General features: G+C 41.5%; 1 non-coding gene across 1 annotated transcript; it reads right to left on the bottom strand.

Moving 5' to 3' along the window:
* Window positions 1-4,919: 4,919 nt before the first annotated feature.
* Trnav-cac lies at window positions 4,920-4,992 on the bottom strand. The gene has a single exon. It is a non-coding gene; the product is annotated as a tRNA-Val (tRNA).
* Between the last annotated feature and the right edge of the window lie 3,250 nt (window positions 4,993-8,242).

The raw sequence follows: 8,242 nt of genomic DNA, 5'->3' as shown, positions 1-8,242 counted from the left end.
CATAGGCATGTATGTACAGGAAAAAACAGAGACAGTATATACAGGGTTGGCACTCGCTCTGGTTTCAGGCACCCACTGGTGGTCTTGAAACATGTTCCATGTGAATAATGGGGGATGACTGTGTCATTAACCCACATAAAAAGGCTATTTGGAGTCTTCGATTTTTAAGAGAATAGTGAGTTCTAAGGTCACCATGTTTGAAGACTTCTTGTCTACATTAGGCCTAAGAGGATTCCAAAATGAATACAAAGCAAAGGAGGCCTTTTCTTTTCACTTTCCTCCTCTCTTGAGGATAGGCCCACAATCATGAGGCAAAATAAAATATCAAACTGAGGAGAAAAGGTTGATATTTACTGTTACACCTTTGGGCCACAGGCCATTGACTCCCACTTTCTCCTTGAGGAGAAACCATTCGGTGAGGCCACATTAACCCATCCCCTTCTGATAGAAGAATGAGGTACCTTGTCCACAGTTCTGTTCAGCACTTCTCCTCAGACCAAAATGGATGATTATCACAAATGCCTACATCCAAAATACTTCCACCTACAATATCAGCACCACTGAGGTTAAATATGACTTGGTTTATTGGAGTTGTCCCAGTATCTACCTTGCTATGCTGCTTCCCTGGGCTGGGAAAAACAATGGCGTCAGAAAAAGAATTACCAAATTTCCTGCAAAACTCTATAAACCAGCTAGGCCTCTCTTTAAACTTCTTGGAATCATTCCTCTTATAAGAAAAAGGGTTGCTGGTTTCTTTCTTTTCTCCCCCCTTCTGTTTTTGTTCTGGCATTCTTCTGGGAGTATGGAACTGATTACTAAATAGGGTCAAACAGCTTGAGCTGGGCTTCCTGTGTGAATGAGAGCCGTGCTCATTTCCAGCCTTTCGTTTGATATGTTATCTGTGGCGGCTGTGCCCGCCGTTGAAGTTTCAGATGGCTTCCTTCAATTTCCTGTACTGTGATAATGGTGGACGCGCGTGCGCATGTGCATGTGTGGGCAGAGGGGAGGACGTTTCTATGTGCATTGACTTGGATTCTGGTAAGGATTTTGAATGGAAAATGCACCAGTTAGCAAATTGAGGGTCCTTCAGTTGTCTACCACTAATTACCTGCATGATTTTTGATAAATTATTTAGTCTTTGGGTCCTTTTCTGCTTCCATTAAAAGGCTCCTTCCAGCTCTGAAGCTTTATAACTCTGGCTGCTACTCAAAGGTTCACTTTCCAATTCTCCAGACTTTGCTATTCTTTTTTTCTTCTGATTTTACTTTCCATTCGTTCTTTGTCTTCTTGCATTTGCCTCGGTTCAGCATAAGTTCTAGAAATGCTCCTTTTCCATCAGCTCTTACTATTTAGCTCCCATTATCTCTACAAAAATATTACAAATGGTCGACTTTATCAGGAAAGAAGGTCTAGAATGTGCTTGCTTCCTGTTTTGTTTGTGGGGTGGCGGGTTCTTGGAGATTGGATTTCAATGGGATCCTCCCTAGGTCATTGAGATGGCCCAGAGATGCTGGGCCTGGCAGCCACTTCTTTAGCTCTGATCTATTTTTTAAAAATTCAATTAACTTTAAATATACAGAAGAATGGCATATTTAATTCATCTGCTGTTATGTCTGACTATGAACATTTAAAGTGGAACCAGGACATGAAACTTCTTTTGCAAACCCTTCAGCTGTCCCACACTGATCATTTCCTTGAATCCTACACAAGTGGGTTTAGTGCCCTCTAGTGATGGGATGAGCTGACGTTTTGGGGTTGGATTCACACAAGGCTTGACAAAGAAAACCTGTCAGCTGTGAAGTACAAGCAGAGATTTAAACAAAATACTGGGAACATTTGCAGTAGATCACTTAGTATCCTGAAAGTTCAAATTTGTTATTAAACATGCAAATTTGTGTAAGTTACAGAATCCCTGGGACAATGCAAAATGAAGATTTATGGGTTCATGCACTTTAGATATGAATCATGTTTGGATTTTAACTTTTCAGTGAGATTTTTTGTTCTTAGTGTGGGATCTGAATGTTTTTTGATGATAATTCATGCTCCTGTGCAAAATATGGAAAATGCCGCAGTCTGGCTGGGCACACAATCACGAGCCACCACACAGCTTGTAGATTCAAACAGCAACTCTTTATTCCCGAACTCACACCAGCCGTCTACAATCACGTTCTGGGGAAATCCATGTTCTCTGCCCAAATCCACGTTCTCTCCCAAATTCTCCACCACTGGGCTTCTGTCTCCCAAAATATACTGTCTGAATCCCGTGAGAACTCAAGGGGAACTTAGGCAGCAGGATACGCCCTATTCCCAGCAGGAATAATCTTAAACCTTAAACCTGGAACCTAAACTGGGAACGCCCTAAACCCGATTATGTTAAACCGGGAACACCCTAATCCGCCCTGGTCCTTGAGCAAGGTCAACTACATTCAATGTCACTGCAAAATGTCAGCAACATGGGGTACGCTGGCAAGGAAATTGTCATACCTACTTGGCTAATGGCTCCCAGCAGAAAAGTTACTTAGTTTTTAATCAACCTCAATTTCTCTCTGCTCATCTGCAAAAGATAATTTCTAAGAATTCTCCCAACTCTTTAAAATTTTCAGTCATTCCCAAATGCTACAGTTCTGTGATTTACTCTAGCAATCAAACATACTTCAGCCCTGGTGCATGCCTGTAATCCCAGCAGCTTAGGAGGCTGAGGCAGGAGGATCGCAAGTTCAAGGCCAGCATCAGCGATTTAGGGAGGTCCTAAGCAATTTAGTGAGACCCTGTCTCAAAATAAAAATGTGCCGGGGATATGACTTGGTGGTTAAACGCCTGTGGGTTAATCTCTTGTACCAAAACCAAAAAACAGCAACAAAAAAAACTTCATCTATATGTTATATCCTCCCAGAGTTTAGAGTTAACAGCAAGTGTGGAAATGCCAGTTGTTGTCATGTATTGGGTCCTGCTATGTTGCTGATTTTGTTTTAGATAATTTACACACATTTAATTTTCTATTTAATATTTCTAAAATTCTGGTTTACAAAAATCTGCAAGATAAATATCATTCTGCTCATTATACAGATAAGGAATTCAGGGCTTACCACACACCTTGCCCTCCATGTTTGCAAACTTGTAAAGAAGATAAAAGAGAAAATAAACAAGACACAGACTGACGTCTTTAAATTTAGGAGAACATCTTTTACAGTAAAGAGCATGGTGTAGTGTGTTACATTCTGACAACAGGAAATGGACAGTATTTAAGCTGTATTAGAGACGCTTCCTCTCTCTCACACACACACCAAGAAAGCTGCTGACATAAGGCAATTGTTAGAGAGTTCATCCAAAAAAAAAATGTTTTCCCCTCAGGGAGCCAGAGAGAAGTGAACATTTTTAGAGCTCTATGGAGGTATCCTGGCCAGAGCTGCTTCTTTCATTCACCTCTTGCCTGTGGGTTCAGTAATGAGGAGAAGGGCAGGGTGGCCCTCAAGGGTAACTGCCATTCCCAGATGCTAATGCAAGCCTGGCAGGTGGCAAGGGGCCATCAGCATCACTTTAGGTGCCTAGGCATGGCACAAGGGCATCACTTTGTTTTGAATGACTGATTTTTTTGGGGGGGGGTTTTCCTTTCAAAGCTGCAAAGCCTTCTCCAAAGTATGATAATGCATTTTATATGGAAAACAAGTCTTCTGGGTCTAAAGTATGGGAAACACAGAACTGAATAAAGTTAAATGGATTTCTTTTTTTCCCAGCATAAGACTTCCCCAAAATTTTCCCCTGCTAATGTGCACTTTGTATTTATTTTATATGTTAACCTTATTTTAATATGTAAATTAAATACTGTACAAGTCTAGGTCAAATAATCCAAAGAACCTCAGTAGCTGGAAAAAAGACAGAAAACATAACCCTCCTCCTAGTGCTTGGAATCCTGTGGCTTAACTGATTTTAACAGATTTTTGTGCGTGCAAATTTCCAAAAATGCCTGAGTAGCATCAGCTTATTTACGTGGCATAGCACATTGCACATTAATTCTGGTGAATATTTTAAAAATGCGCTGCAGCTGTCAAATAGCAGCTTGAATCGGTTCTCTTTATAGAGTGGCAATGACCACAGTAGCTGCTGCCCCCTTGTGCTCTCTTGGAGGCGTGCACCTGCCCTATTTAGCATGCCATCCTTTCTTTACCCACCTAGTTCTTAGGCCTTGGGCTTTGCTATAAATGTTTAGGGTTAGTGATCAACCCCTATTGACCTAACATCCAGGTGGAATTTCCTATATCCTAGAAATCAGTTGTGAAATTTTAGGGTATGAATGTTGAAGAAGTCTATTAAGAATTCCTGTTGCCCATGTTTGTATAAATATGTCAAAATATACTGTCATGTGTATCTAAAAAGAACAAATAATAAAAAAAAAAGAATTCCATCACTGTTAATTTTTGGGAACTCCTAGTGCCTGACTCATTCAATCTTATTTTAGTACCAACGTCTTTACTATGTGCTGGGCACTGTACTAACTGGATTCATCTTCATAGCAGCCTTATAAAGACAGGTGCATGTAACAGGTTTAATTTATAGATAAGGAATTGACAGTGGTTAAACAACCTTCATCTCTCCACAACCTCCAGATTTCTTAAAGCACCTCCCACTCTTTCCCTCAGTGGTCTTTAATCCTTCAGGAGATCTGTGTCTCAGAACTTGAGCGGATCCTGACACAGCCCTGCTGATCCAGGGCACTTCTTCCCTCCATACTTTCTCTCTCTCTACTACCCTGGGGCCACTGCCCTAAGCATGACATACTGGAACAAGTGTCAAATTCTATAAGAAGTTATATTAAGATATAAAAAGAAGCAAAAAGCAACTGTTATGTAATAACTCTCACTTCAATGAAGAAAAGAAGGCTAGAAAGAAAGATGGTGATGAAATTGTTTGAGTTCTTTTTTTGGTGGTGCTGGGGATTGAACCCAAGGCCTTATGCATGTGAGGCAAGCACTCTACCAACTGAGCTACACCCCCAGCCCTATGTTAGAGTTCTGGGATAATTTTTTCTTTTTTCCCCCGTTTTCTTAATTTTCTGAAATATGGTTATATTAGTGAGAGAGAGTTACCTTTTTGATTAATTTCAAGATTCTTTCTCAAACCTCAGAGACATCTGACAACCCACACGGTCACTCTATATGAAGTAAGCTTTACGAGTTACTACTCATCAATTGCTTGATATACATAATAAAAATACAATCCCTTGTGGGTGGAGGACAGGGAAGAATGAAGGAATTTGGTTTGTTTTGGGATGTGGGCTGTGGGGATGGGAAGGGCAGCAGAATGAGACAGACATTATTACCCTACATACATGTATGATTACACTACTGGAGTGACTCTGCACCATGTACAGCCAGAGGAAGGAGAAGTTGTGCTCCATTTGTGTTCAACATATCAAAATGTATGCTACTGTCATGTATAACTAGTTAGAACAAATTTTAAAAAAGAAAAAAATATATAAAATATGTAAAATCTTGAATCCCCATAAAAACTCACCAAAGCAACTATTATCATGTCCTTTTTGGAGACTGAGGAAGCCAAGGCTTAGAGAGAGCTCGTGATCTTTCCAAGACCACACTGATGGAATTAAGATTTACAATTGCCTAGTTCATGGGACTTCAAAGTGCCCTCTCAGAAAAATCCACATTGCCTGCATTTCTGTGGGCTGTATTCACTCACATCCTCTCAATTTATCAGTTGACTGCCATCATTCAATCATCATCCAACTGGTAGAAACAATTATTATTATTTCTATTTTCAGGGTACCCAGAAATTTTGTTATTATATCAAGTTCACATGAAAAGTGTCAAACATTGCCAGAATCTACAGCCTCTGACTGTGCTCCTGGGCCCAGCTTCTAACTCTGACTCATTATTAGCAGGTGTGCTCGCCTGGCTCCAGGGTGGCCCCACTGAGTTCCTGGATTCATGCTCTTGCTGAGTCCTCTGAGGTGGTACATCAGGGTTGTTCTGTGTTAACAGAGGAACACAGCAGAGGTGGTGAACTGTCACAGTTGAGACTAAGTCACAAAAGGCATCATGGTTTCCATGGTTACTTGCTCACCGAACTTGAATCACTTACTGTGGGGGAAACCAATGGTATGTTGTGAGAAGAAATATGTAAGCAATTCATGCAGAGGTCTACAGTGCTAAGGAACTGAGACCACCAGCTGCCAGCTAAGCTAAGTAATCTTAGAAGCAGTTCCTTCAGCCCAAACAGGCCTGCAGATGCCCGTCGTGCCAATGACATCTTGAAGGCAAACAACCTCTTGGGAGACACTGAGTCAGACCCATCCCACTAAGTAACTTTTAGATTCCTAATCTTTAGACTGTGTGAAGATAGGTATTTGGAGTTTTTTAAGTCACTACGTTTTAAGGGTAATTTGTCACGTAGCAATAAATGTCACTGCTGAAAAATTGTTATATTTTCATATTTGGGTTGAAAAGATAATTTTGTAAATTCAAGAAGATTTTTTTTTTTTCATCCTACGATGTTAGTTTGTATCTGGAATGTTCATTCCCCAAGGCCTCATGTGTTGAAGATTTGGTAGCCAGCTGGTGCTAGTACTGAGAGGTGGTGGAACATTTAGGGGGTGGGGTCTAGATGAAAGAGGGGGTCACTTGGGCAGGACTTTGAAGGGTATATTTTGTCCCTGGACCCTTGCTCTTTCACTACTTCCTGGCTGCCATGAAGTGAGCAACTTTGCTCCACCATACCTTCTACCATGATGCACTGCCTCACTTCAGGCTCAAATAACAAAGCCAAGCGGCCAGAGACAGAAACCTCAGAAACTGTGAGCCAAAATAAACCTTTCCTCTTTTAAGTCTTTTATGTCAGGTGTTTTGTCGTGGTGATGGGAAGCTGCCACAACTTGCCTTTATTCTTACTCCTGTTCTTCCACCATAAGCCCATAAATTCATTTTCTTTATTATCTAATTTCTTAGTTTAGACACTTATCTACTCAATAACTGTATATATTATAGAGAACTTAGCTATAAACACAACATTCAAAAATTTTATTAAATAGCTAGGCCCAGAGGTACACAGCTAATAATCTCAACTTCTTCGGAGGGTAAGGCAGAGGGATTGCAAATTAGAGGCCAGCCTGGACAATATAGCCAGATCCTGCCTCAAAAAACTTTAAAAGAGCTTCCCTGGGTGCCAGGGCACACACCTGTAATCCCAGCAGCTTGGGAGGCTGAGACAGGAGGATTGTGAATTCAAAGCCAGCCTCAGCAATAGCGAGGCACTAAGCAACTTGTGAGACTCTGTCTCTAAATAAAATACAAAATAAGGCTGGGGATGTGGCTCAGTGGTTGGGTGCCCCTGAGTTCAATCCCTAGTAACCCCCCCCCCCAAAAAAAAAAAGCATAGGGATGTAGTTCAGTGGTAGAGCACTTTCCTAGCAATGCACAAGGTCCCGAGTTCAACCCAGGACCCTTAGTGGAAACAAACAATGCATAGACCATTAGACCATATTGTTCCTCCAGTGGAACTTGTTTCACCTTATTCCTTAGCCCAAACATTACATGCTTTATATCACCAAAACGCCTCTAGTGTGCACGAAGAATTTCATCTTACTAGGGAACAGGTCGGGACCATAAACAATGTCCCCAATGTGTTATTCCCCGCCTGGTCTTCAACTGGGGTAAATCCTCAGGAGCTTAAATCACATTAGGCAGAGGGATGTTACCCTTTAGAAGTCAATGGCATGCACTTGCATCTATCAACAACTACTCTCGGTTCATTTTTGCTATGGCACAAATGGGAAAAAGTGCGATCCATGTGATTAGTCACTGCCTGGCCGCTTTGGAGTCAGAGGGAAACCCCAGGACTTCAAAACCGAGGCCTGTGTCATCTGCCATTTCCACAAGAGAAAAAGGTATAGGAAAAGGAAGCGAATTCCATATCTTCCAACTTGGACTCAGATGGAGGGGCTGATAAGGGAATCTCGGAATACGATTGAGAGTCAAGGAAACTTTGTGACGCCAGCTACCATGTTTATGACAATGCTGGCCATTGTAAGTTGCCAGGTACGTATGGTGGCAGGAGAGACTTACTAGACGTATTTTCCAGACCCTCCTGTTACTAATCCTACCTCCTTGGTAGGAGGGTCTATTCCAGTGTTCACAAATCACTCTGCTGTGGTGAGTGGTCAATCTGACTGCCATCTTACTCCCTCTCATTACTTTAATTATACTTATTCTTGGGTACAGTGCTGAGGCCC

Source organism: Marmota marmota, unplaced genomic scaffold, assembly GCF_001458135.2.
Source record: "Marmota marmota marmota unplaced genomic scaffold, marMar, whole genome shotgun sequence".
Classification (NCBI taxonomy): domain Eukaryota; kingdom Metazoa; phylum Chordata; class Mammalia; order Rodentia; family Sciuridae; genus Marmota; species Marmota marmota.
Note: the sequence above shows the minus strand (reverse complement) of the source record. Positions and strands in the feature narration are given on the sequence as shown.